Here is a 12,511-nt window from a genome sequence, read left to right as displayed (position 1 = left end):
GCCAGCCACGTCCCTTCCATAGCCTGGGCAGGAAGCTAGGCCTGAGGGATATAGATGAATAAATATGCTCTTATCTTGCTTTAAATTGTTCCCAATCTAGTCTAAGAGAGTTGGGGAATAATTTGCAATTTACTGTGGGAAAGTTGACATCTACACAGGAATGGGGGAAAGGAAGTTTTGCTGAGAAGTAACCTGGCAAATGAGCCATGAAGAAGGATGACAAGGACAGCCAGTATTTGTGTATGCCCAGCACCACTCTTTCTGTTGGAGAACTGCCCCTTTCCCATCTCATGTGGCTCTTGTGAGACTTTCAAACCTGACCCCAGCTTGGCCAATCACAATGCCGCATCCCTCTAGTGAGATAATTGGTCCAAGGAGTAGGCATGTGACCCAAGCTGAGCCAATCAGAGGCTTTTCTAAGATTTGCTCTATGGCTGCTGAGAGGGAGAGAGAGTTTCTCTTCCTTTTAGATTAAAAGCCACAGAATGTCATCACAGACCATCCGGTGACCTGGTGTCCTGCCACACGGAAGAACCTGCCTGAGAATAAAGCCAACTCAGAGAAGCAGAAGCAAGAGCCAAGAGATGGAGAAGGTGACAAGAGTCCTAATGATGCAGCTGAAACCCCTGGATCCAACCATGCCTGAAGCCACTGCATTCTCCACTGGAACTCCCAATTACATAAGCACACAAATGCTTTTTTGGCTTAGGCTAGTTTGCTTTGGAGTTTTGTCATTTGTAACTAAAAGAGGCCTGACTGTAAAAGTGGATTTTGGCAAACAGAAGGATGGAGTAGAGAGAGAGGCTAGCAGGAGGGCTGGCCTCCCAATTTTTCAGTGACTCATTGTCCTGGGTTGCTTACATCTTCTCAGAGAGAAAAGACACCCACACATGAATGAGAAACTAGTTATGAAAATAATATTAAATGCTTGTCTTGGTAAATGTTAGATATGTGTCGACTCACTGTTGTAAACTTGTTAAACTACCCAATCTTCTTAACCACTCCCTATGGTAGGTACTAATAACATCTCCACATGGGGAGGAAACTGAGGCTTAGAAGGCTACCTGGTCATACAATTGACAAGTGGTCAAGCCAGGATTCAAACTCAGACCCTTTCATTACACAATTCACTGGGGCTCTACTCCCATTATAGTCGATGGAATCGTACTCCCTAGACTTGGGCCGTGCATAGCCTATGCAACCATTCATGGCAGCCCTGCTAGCAAATCGCCTGCTCTTAATTAACCACTCATTTCTATATACATTAGGCTAGACCATAAGTACTGTAGGCGTAAGAGAGTTCTAGGAACAGGGACAAGTGGGATGAGAGCTGAGCTTCCAAAAATGGGTGGTATTGTAACAAAGTAGGAAGGGAGATAAAAATGGAAGGAAGAACCCTAGAAGACTGGCTTACTAGGAAAGAGATTTAATTATCAAGGATGAGTTGTAAGACCCATAGTTTGCCTGGTATTGTGCTGGGCCCTTAACCCACACATCTTATTTGATCCTCACCACAAACCTAGGATGCTAAAGCTCAAAGAGGTGCAATGCCCTGCAGAGGGTACACAGCCTTGGTGCAGGAACAGATACCACCTCCAGATAGCAGCATCCCTGACACACTTGCCAACCACAGCGAGACAGAGTCCCTTTTTTTTTTTAAAGATTTGTTTGTTCATTTAATTCAACCCCCCCCCCCCCCCCCCCCGCCGTTGTCTGTTCTCTGTGTCTATTTGTTGCGTCTTGTTTCTTTGTCCTCTTCTGTTGTCGTAAGCGGCACGGGAAGTGCGGGCGGTGCCATTCCTGGGCAGGCTGCACTTTCTTTCGCGCTGGGCGGCTCTCTTAGGGAGCGTACTCCTTTCGCATGGGGCTCCCCTATGCGGGGGACACCCCTGCGTGGCAGGGCACTCCTTGCGCGCATCAGCGCTGCGCATGGGCCAGCTCCACACGGGTCAAGGAGGCCCGGTTTTGAACTACGGACCTCCCATGTGGTAGACGGACGCCCTAACCACTGGGCCAAGTCCATTTCCCAGAGAGTCCCTTCTTAACAGCCATTTCAGTGTCTGCCAGAGCCAAGGATGGCCCCTTTGTGGGGTTCAGAGGACGCTGGGACCCCACTGAGAAGAGAGAGATTTGATGCAGCATCTCAAGGGTCCAGTTTTAGTTTGAAACACTCCTGACTCCCCATCACTAGATTAGTGGAAGAGCCTATTGTGGCGTGGCCTTAGAAAGTGTCCACTCTGTAGAGCATTGTTTCTCCAGAGTCCCAAATGTCTTAAAACTAAATTTTATTTTATTATTATTATTATTATTTTAAAGATTTATTTATTTAATTCCCCCCCCTCCCCTGGTTGTCTGTTCTCTGTGTCTATTTGCTGCGTCTTGTTTCTTTGTCCGCTTCTGTTGTCGTCAGCGGCACGGGAAGTGTGGGCGGCGCCATTCCTGGGCAGGCTGCTCTTTCTTTTCACGCTGGGCGGCTCTCCTCACGGGCGCACTCCTTGCGCGTGGGGCTCCCCCACGCGGGGGACACCCTTGCGTGGCACGGCACTCCTTGCGCGCATCAGCACTGCGCATGGCCAGCTCCACACGGGTCAAGGAGGCCCAGGATTTGAACCGCGGACCTCCCATGTGGTAGGCGGACACCCTAACCACTGGGCCAAAGTCCGTTTCCCTTTTTTATTATTTTTAAAGGTTTATTTATTCCTCACCCCTTGTCACTTGTGCTCACTGTCTGCTCTCTGCATCCATTTGCTGCTTGTTCTGTGTCTGCTTGTCTTCTCTTTTCATCTTCTCTTTTTAGGAGGCACCAGGAACCGATCCTGGGAGCTTCTGATGAGGGAGAGAGGCACTCAATCACTTGAGCCACCTCAGCAACCTGGTTTGTTGTGTCTCTCGTTGTCTTTCCTCTGTGTCTCTTTTTCGCTGTGTCAGCTCACCACACAGGCCAGCTTGCCTTCACCAGGAGGCTCCAGGAACTGAACCCGGGACCCCCGCATGGTAGATGGGAGCCTAATCGCTTGAGCCACATCTGCTTCCCACAACTAACTTTTATTTATTTATTTAAAATTTCTTTGTCTTTATTTTTTTTTAATGTTACATTAAAAAAAATGAGGTCCTCATATACCCCCCCACCCCCCTCACCCACTCCTCCCCCCATAACAACAACCTCCTCCATCATCATGGGACATTCATTGCACTTGGTGAATACATCTCTGAGCACTGCTGCACCTCATGGTCAATGGTCCACATTATAGTTTACACTCTCCCCCAGTCCACCCAGTAGGCCATGGGAGGACATACAATGTCCAGTAACTGTCCCTGCAGTACCACCCAGGACAACTCCAAGTCCTGAAAATGCCCCCACATCACATCTCTTCTTCCCACTCCCCACACTCAGCAGCTACCATGGCCACTTTCTCCATCTCAATGCTACATTTACTTCCATTACTAATCACAATAGTTCCAGAATAGAATATCAGTAAGTCCACTCTAAACCATACTCTATTCCTCCATTCGTGGACCCTGGGATGGTTATGTCCACTCCACCTCTATATTGAGAGGGTGCTTAGATTCCACTTGGATGCTGGATGCAGTTCTTCTGTTTGCAGTTGTAGGCACTCTTGGCTCCCTGGTGTGATGGTTGACCTTCTTCACGTCCCTGTTAGCTGGCTCGGGTAAGTCCAATAAACCAGAGGGTAGGAGTTGCAAGTCTGCCCACAACTAACTGTTAGAAACACCAGGATGAGTGAGAACAGGGGCGATTGGGTGGAAGTTAAGACCTGAGATCGGGAACCTGACCTCACCATGGGTTGCCAGCCCCTGCCAGCTCCTGCACACTCCGGGAGACTGACCCAGTGGGTTCTGGGTCCTGGCTAACTCCTGCTGAGAAGAAAGTGGTGCTTGGGACTTTGTGGAACTTTGTGGGATTTCCTTTCCTGGACCGGGGTGCAAGGACTCAGTGGAGAGAACCAAGCATAAATGGAGCGTAACTCACTAGTTCATGTGTAAACTCACTCATTTATTCTCTTCATCCACCCAGTTACTTCATTTACTTATTCACTCCACTTACTCCATCTACTTGCTTCTATTTCCACATTCATATTTTGGTTCCCTCCCTCAGGGACTCTGTTGCCACGGCTGAAAAGCTCTGGGAATGACTAAGACTCCCGTGGTGGGGAGACTCTTGGGCAGATAATCACAACAGCAAGTGATGATAAGAGCAATAGTAGAAGAATAGACAAAGTCTGCAGGCACTTGGGGCACAGAGTGACTTAACAACAGATTAAAGGGTGGGGAAAGGCTTCAGGCGGGACTTGGAAAGGAAGTTCCCAGGCAGAAGAAGACATTCAAGACCAAAGAAACAGCAAGGCACCGAGGTGTGAACAGCTGGCCTGCTTGGGAAGAAGTGAGAACTTCAGTGTGACTGGAGCCCCGGGTGTGTGGAGGGGGAAGGAAAGGAAAAGAGCTGAAGCTGCAAAGTAGGTTGACACCAGGCTGAGCCAGGCTTTGAATAGCAGGTTAAGGAGCATGGGTTTATTCTCTAGGTCAACCATTGTCAAAATGTGGAGCCTGGACCTGCAGCAGAAGCAGCCGCAGCAGCTGCATCCCCTGGGAACTTTAAAAATACAGATTGTCAGAGCCCAGACCTACCAAATCAGAAACTCTGGGGGGTGGGTCCAGCCGTGTCTGGCTTAGCATGTCCTCCAGGGGATTCCTGGTGTAAGGTGAGGTCTGAGAATCACTGTATTGCTTGGTAGGGAACCAGGGCGGTTTGTGGGCAGGGGAGTACCATAATACCCTCTAATCAGAAAGTGTTCTCCTAGCAGCATAGAGGCTGGGGTGATTGGTGGGAGTGGGAGGGAAGCTGGGGTAGACAGCAGCACATTCATCTAATGGCAAAAAAAACCATGAGACGGCAGATGTGGCAGAGACTGGTAGATGCCCTCCAATATTTGTTCTTCCCGTCTTCTATAGTTATAGAACCCTAATTCTTAGTTGGGTAAATGTCTGTGAAAGACGAAATATCCCAGCTTCTCTCACAGTTAGGAGTGACCATGTGACTAAATTTTGGCCAGTGGGTTGTGAGGTCTTGAGTCCCAAGAGGTGCGCCCTCTGCATTGCCATTTCCCCCTGGCTGTGACGCAGACATGGTAGCAATCCGTCTCCAAACATGTGGTCGAAGACAAGCCCATTGAAACAGTAGAGCAACAAGACAGAAGCAGCCAGGGTGGCTCTTACCTTGCAGCCATCATACCAGCCTGGAACTGCTTATGACCAGATTGTTATACTCTCCTATTTTGTTTAAGTCACAACAGCACTGGTGTCTGTTTCTGTTAGAGAAGTCAAACCTATATCCTAGTTGATATAGTGGACATTGGCCTGACAAGCTCTATTTTCAAACTTTTATCAGATCGCTGACTCCCTTCCTTTCTCTCTCTCTGTCCCTCCTTCCCTCCTTTCCTTCCTTTCTCCTTCCTTCTTCTCTCTTCTTCTCCTCTGTCAAAAGGATTTGAGACCGCTTCTAATCAAGGGCGTGTGCAATGAGTTTCAGAAAATAAAAAGTTAAGCCCATTAGGTTTAATGGAGCTGCTATCACTAACCATCAGATTTAGCACAGAGCTTCCTGGGAGCCAAGGCAAAAAGGAAACAAGATGAGATGGTCACAGAACTTTTTTTTTTTTTTTAATTAGAGAAGTTGTAGATTTACGGAAAAATCATGCAGAAAATACAGAATCCCTACAAATTTTTTTTTTTTTCAGGAGGTACAAGAGATTGAACTTTTGATATCAGAGAACAGGGCATGTCCCAATTTTCTTGGCAAAAATTCTAATAATTTCTCAGGTTAAAAAATGGAGTGATACATTGAAAATATTTTCCATAAATTTGACAGCAAATGGAGATTGAATTCCATAGCCTTTGATGATAAGCTCAGAGTACATTGTTCAAACACAACTCTGTGGGATGATTCTGCAAAGGACCAAGGTAGGGTGGGGCCAAGTACTTTACATACATTATCCCATTTGCTCCTCTCACCAACCCTCCATCAGCGCAGGTGATACTGTTACCCTTATTTTACAGATGAGGAAACTGGAATACAGACTGGGGAGGGGCCAGATCAGATAGCTGGTTGTGAGCCAGTTTTGTAAGCCAGGTCTTAGACTCTAGAGGCCCTACTTGAAACGTCCCCTCCAGGCCTGCTAACACCACCACACACAAAATTACAGGCCTTGTGGATTGAGCATCAGAGGGAAAACACAAGAATAACTGCCTCCCGAATATGCCTGTGTGAGCTCAGAGAAGTCATTGAAACCTGGCAAATATTGGAGGGACCACTGAGCCCCCTAAGATGGAGGGGTTGAGAAAGTAGGGGTAAGCACCACAAGGGTGGATGGGGAGCCTCAAATCTGGAGCTTGAATTTGGGCTTCAAGAATGGAAGAAGTGATTTTTTTTTTTGTGGCGATGTTAGGAAGGGCTATAGATTTTAAAATTATGGCCTCGACTTCAGAGTTTGAAAAAAGGAAGTCCTCGGGCCGCTGTCTTGTGTCTTACTGAGTTCCTACTATGCATCAGATATATACTAGGATCCCAAGTGGCAACAATGGATCCCGTCTTCTTGGCAAAAGGCACTTTCTATCTTGCCTTACTCTCAAAATAACCCTACAAAATAGGAATGATCATCAGGATGATTATGCCATGGTATAGATGAGGCCCAGGGCAGTGAAAGGACTGACTTCAAAACTTCTTTGAATGCACCATCACTGTTTTAACAGAGTGAAAGTCTGTGATGGATACACCATTTGGATCCCTTCTTCCCCCTTGTTTTTCACAAAACTTAAATGATTGATCACCAAATTGGCACACGCCCATCATCTTTTGGCATAACTTCTTTTTTTTTTAAGATTTAGTTTTTAGTCACCCTCCCCCCAATTGTCTGCTCTCTCTGTCCATTTGCTGTGTGTTCTTCTGTGTCCACTTGTATTCTTGTCAGCGGCACTGGGAATCAGTGTCTCTTTTTGTTGCATCATCTTGCTGCATCAGCTCTCCATGTGTGTGGTGCCATCCCGGGTGGGCTGCACTTTTTTCATGCAGGGCGGCTCTCCATACGGAGCGCACCCTTTGTGCATGGGGCTCCCCTACACAGGGGCACCCTCGCACGGCACAGCACTCCTTGTGCACGCATCAACACAGCACGTGGGCCAGCTCACCACATGAGTCAGGAGGCCCTGGTTTGAACCCTGGACCTCCCATGTGGTAGGTGAATGCGCTATCCATCAAGCCAAATTTGCTTCTCTGGCATAACTTCTTAAAAAAATAACTTTTTTTTTCTTTTTAAAGATTTATTTATTTATTTAATTCCCCTCCCCTCCCCCGCTTGTCTGTTCTCTGTGTCTTTTTGCTGCGTCTTGTTTCTTTGTCCACTTCTGTTGTTGTCAGCGGCACGGGAAGTGTGGGCGGCATCATTCCTGGGCCAGCTCCACGTGGGTCAAGGAGGCCGGGGGTTTGAACCGCGGACCTCCCATGTGGTAGACGGACACCCTAACCACTGGGCCAGGTCCGTTTCCCTTTTTTCTTAAGATTTATTTATTTATTTATTTCTCTCCCCTTCCCCCGCCCCGCCCCAGTTGTCTGTTCTCTGTGTCCATTTGCTGCATGTTCTTTTTGTCCGCTTCTGTTGTTGTCAGCAGCATGGGGATCTTGTGTCTTTTTTTTTTGTTGCGTCATCTTGCTGCGACAGCTCTCCATGTGTGCAGCACCGTTCCTGGGCAGGCTGAACTTTCTTTCGTGCTGGGCGGCTCTCCTTATGGGGCTCAGTCCTTGCGCGTGGGGCTCCCCTATGCAGGGGACACCCCTGTGTGGCACGGCACTTCTTGTGCGCATCAGCACTGCGCATGGGCCAGCTCCACATGGGTCAAGGAGGCCCGGGGTTTGAACCACGGACCTCCGATGTGGTAGACAGATGCCCTATCCACTGGGCCAAGTCTGCTTCCCTAAAATAACTTTTTAATTATAAGTTAACAGTTCTCAGCAAAGAAAATTTGAAGGATACAGACACAGAGAGAAGCAAAAGCAACAGAACAAATCAGATCATTTCTGCCCATTTGTTAACATTTGTGGTGTTCCTCTCTACTCTTTTTGTTATGAATAAATTTGTAGTGTGCGTTTTACATTGGAGTTATCATATTGCATATGCATATATGTATTCTGTTTAACCTTATAAGCATTTTTTCCCTTCTTAAAAATAGATTGCTTTGCTATGAATTTACAGGCTGTGAAATAATCCATCCAGTAGTGTGCCTTATGTTTTTTAATCATTTCCTTCTTGGAGATTTTGTCTCAATTTTGCTGTTATAAAAATATTTCTTCAAACACTTTGGAGCATATAACTTTGTCCTAACTTAGGATTATTTCCCTCAAATAGTTCCCAGAAGAGGAATTCCCAGGTCAAAAGGTCTGGACATTTTTTAAGCTTTTGATGCATATTGCCAAGTTGCTTTCCAAAAGATTTCTAGCAAGTCATTTTCCCACCAGAAATGTATGAGTGTTCATTCTTCACAGCACCACCAGCTTTGGGTGTTACCAGCTTTTTAAACTTAAAATTTGTAAGGCTGCAAATGATTACTTCTTTTAATTTATATTTCTTTGATTACTAGTGAGGTAGAAAATGACCTATTTACTGTGTTGCTTCTTTCATGAACAGTCTGTGTTCTTGTCAATTGTGTGCATTCTTTACAAAATAAAATTGTTAACCATTGTCTGTAAAACATTTCCTCAATCTGGTTTGCCTTTTAGTGTTGGTCGTGATTTTGGAGTAAGATAGTTATATTTCTTTAGCAACAAAACTTAAATAGTGGTTTTTCATGCTTTGTAAATAAACCTGTCCATATTTACCTTTGTAATTTCTTCCATTATCTCCATTTTTGAAAACCATTGATTACTGCAATGGTTTATTTTCTGTCAGGTTGATGAATTGATGGACATGTCTGAGCTGTTTAGTCATCTTTTTCATAGCAAGCGAGAGAAGAGGTTTATCTCCTTTTTTTTCTTCATAAAACTGACTTTCCCTGACTCACTTTCTGATTAGTACCTGGAAATATGCTCATTGAGGGTGGAGGTTGCAGGAGGAAGTGTGCATATGCACATGTATTCAAAAAAGTCTGGAAGAAAATGTTAACATATGTGTGTTTTTTTTTTAAAGATTTATTTACTTATTTTTCTCCCCTTTCCCGCCCCCCCCCACACCGGTTGTCTGTTCTCTGTGTCTATTTGCTGTGTCTTCTTTGTCCGCTTTTGTTGTTATCAACGGCACCAGAAATCTGTGTTTCTTTTTTTTTTTTTTCTTGTTTTCACATTTTATTTTACATATACATTCACAATGAGGAGAAACTTCCTTCAGATAAATATTTGGCATAAATAAGTCATCATCGCAGGCTTAGGTTAGGGAAAAGAATACGGTTAACCGGGGAATATTTGTTGCAAAAGGGCTTTGGAAATAGATAATTGCTGCATTGTATTGATTCCCATCACTTACGGAAGAGCTGGGTCTACCCTAAGGCTCATTGCTGGAGAAATAGGGCCATGTGGGAACCCTCTGATGCCTTCCAGAATGCAAAGCGAGTTGGGGTGCTAACACCGTCTCCAGCTGGCTTGTGAGTGATGCAGTAAACCTTTCGGCTAAGAGGACGGGAGGAGAGACCGAGGAAGCCATTTGTGGAGACCCTGAAGCCTTTCTCTTTCTGGACGGTAACAGTGTCTACCTCTCAAGCCCAGCAAGTTGGGGTGAAGATGGGGGCAGGGGTTTCTCAGGGATTTAGGAGCTGGAAAATCAGACAAACGTGTGCAGCCGGCAAGTTTGGGCCCTGATTTCCAAGGAGAAGAGTCTAAATCACAGTTTTATCTATCAGAGGGAAGGAACTGCACCTTTGGCATCCGATGCTGAGCATCATCATTTTTGTATCTTATCAGTAGAGTCTGCAGCATGTTGGAACATGCTTTGGCAAGAAAAAAGATACCCATTGATTTTTCCAACCATGGTGTACAAGGGAGCTCTTCCTGGGGAATCCACGCTAATCGTGCTGCTTACTATCAGGATTTGGAAAGAGCAGAATTGGTCATGCCAGTGGTGAGTGAGCAAAGTGTTGAGTCTCAGTAATGCTTCTGAATTAGTCCCACACCTGGTGAGTTTTCTTAAAACTAAAATACGTATGGATTTTGCTCATAGGATATAGGTTCAGAAGAGAAAACTCTGTGGTTGGTTCTCAAACTCATGCTGCTGATCCATCTTCTATCCTGAAAAATCTCCACCTGTCTCCCTGTTATACCAGTAAGAACCAGTAAAAGAATCAAACACCAGAAAGTTACAGGAGAGTGGCTCAAACCTTTTGACAGTGGAATAACTAAAGGAACATAAGGAAGTTGCCTCTTAAATAGGGAGAGTGAAAGTGCTTTTGGAGAGGTTCTAAATGTATGGGCCCATGACAATGTCTCCTGGCCTACCCTCTTTCTGCCAGCCAAGTTGGCAAGAGATCTTGCCTGAAACATGGGTGGCTGGCAGCAAAAAGTATCACTGGCCTGAAGACTTCCAGGACCTGGACAGTGCATTGTAATTATTCCTTTCCATCCAAACTTGTCTTTACCCACGTCTGGTCTCTTAGGCATTGGACTGTGGGCTTGTATTAATTAGCAAGGCGGTTCTAGAACTGTGGAGAAGGACCCAAAGACGGATGGTTTTGATTTAGGGGAGAAGGGAGAGTAGAACTCACAGATGGGAGAGGGATGAAATACTGCACGGAATGGGACTGGCACTTAAATGCAGAAATCAACAGTGATCAACGGCTTTTTAGCTCAGCTGACTGCAGACAAACACAACAAAACAAGCACAGGACTACAGCTTTTGTTCACTGGGGCACGGAAGAGCTTTCTCAGCCTGGCCTTCTTCTTCCAACCCATCCTTCATGCTCTCCTGATGGTCCTGGGTTACTGGATAAATGGCATCCGCTCCTTGTTCTCGCCATCGCCTTCGCGGTCCTCCTCCTCCTCTCCTGCCTCACTGGTCTCTGTGCTGTCGTTGGCCATCAGGGGAGTCAGGGTTTTTTCTACATCCAGAATTAACTTGCCGATGTTCCCTCGGTCGTGGATCCGCTGCATGGCCTCCGTTACCTCCTCCAGGGCCCACAAAGAGTCCACCACGGGCTTGATCTTCTTCTGGTTGTAGAGCCCTACGCGTTTGTCCACCACTCTTCACACGGCCCTGTTTGAAGAGCAGGTTTAGAAGGAAAACCCTGCGATGACTTTGTTCTCTTCATACAGCTTGCTGGGATTCACTTTCTCGACCTGCCACCATGATTTTGCAAAGCTAAAGAAGCTCTTGGTCTCCCCAGTCACCATGTTGGATGAACCATATAAAATGTAGGTTCCCAGTGGTTTGAGAAGGCTGAGACCCTTCCCAGTGTTGTCTCCCCAGAGGCAATCCAAAATGATGTCCACACCTTCAGCACAGATTCTTTTTACTTCTTGCACATAGTCTGCATTTCTGTCAAACAGGTGGGTCAGAGAGTCTTTGATTGCTTCATGTTTCAAAGTGGAAGCTGTTCCAAAGGCAGTCACAATAGGGATGGTGGAACACAGCTGAACTACAGCTTGGGCCTTCACAACGAGAGAGTTCATCTAGTCATTGTCCATGGAATGGACAATCGAATCCTAGTTCCTCAGAAGAAAGACAGCACCTGTGTTTCTTTTTGTTGCGTCATCTTGTGTCGGTTCTCCCTGTGTGTGGTGCCATTCCTGGGCAGGCTGCACTTTCTTTGGCGCTGGGCAGCTCTCTCTATGGGGCGCACTCCTTGCGCATGGGGCTCCCCTACGCCGGGGACACCCCTGCATGGCACGGCACTCCTTGCGCGCATCAGCACTACACGTGGGCCAGCTGCACACGGGTCATGGAGGCCCGAGGTTTGAACCACAGACCTCCCATGTGGTAGGCGGACGCCCTAACCACTGGGCCAAGTGCGCAGCCTATATATGTTAATATATTCGTTTTCTGGCTGCTATAACAAATACCATATAATGGGCTGGCTTAAACAACAGTTTATTGGCTCACAATTTTGAGGCTAGGAGAATCTAAACTCAGGCATCAGCAAGGCGATGCTTTCTCCCTGAAGACTCTCTGATGAAGCTAGCTTGCTTTGAGATTCATGAGCCAGCTGCACACGGGTCAAGGAGGCCCCGGGTTTGAAACGAGGACCTCCCATGTGGTAGGCGGATGCCCTCTCCATTGGGTCAAGTCCGCTTCCCTGCGTTGGGATTCTATTGTCACTTTGCAAGTGAAAGAATATGATCAGTGGCAAGGATGGGCTTTGTGTGTTTTTAATATTTTACTGCAATGACCATTTATTTCATTTATTTAATAGAAGCATTGTGAGAGAGAGAATGTTTGTGTTTGTTTAAAGAGAAAGCATGAGTACCCTCAGACATGCTCAAATGCAGACAAAATATAAAATGGAGTAAAAAGCTGTACAA

At 46.2% G+C, this 12,511-nt stretch overlaps 1 pseudogene; it reads right to left on the bottom strand.

Annotated features, from left to right (window-relative positions):
* Positions 1-9,245: 9,245 nt before the first annotated feature.
* Positions 9,246-11,785, bottom strand: LOC101433096 (synaptic vesicle membrane protein VAT-1 homolog-like pseudogene; annotated as a pseudogene).
* Between the last annotated feature and the right edge of the window lie 726 nt (positions 11,786-12,511).

The sequence above is a fragment of the Dasypus novemcinctus genome, chromosome 26 (genome assembly GCF_030445035.2).
Source record: "Dasypus novemcinctus isolate mDasNov1 chromosome 26, mDasNov1.1.hap2, whole genome shotgun sequence".
Classification (NCBI taxonomy): Eukaryota; Metazoa; Chordata; class Mammalia; order Cingulata; family Dasypodidae; genus Dasypus; species Dasypus novemcinctus.
This window is presented reverse-complemented; position numbering and strand designations above follow the sequence as displayed.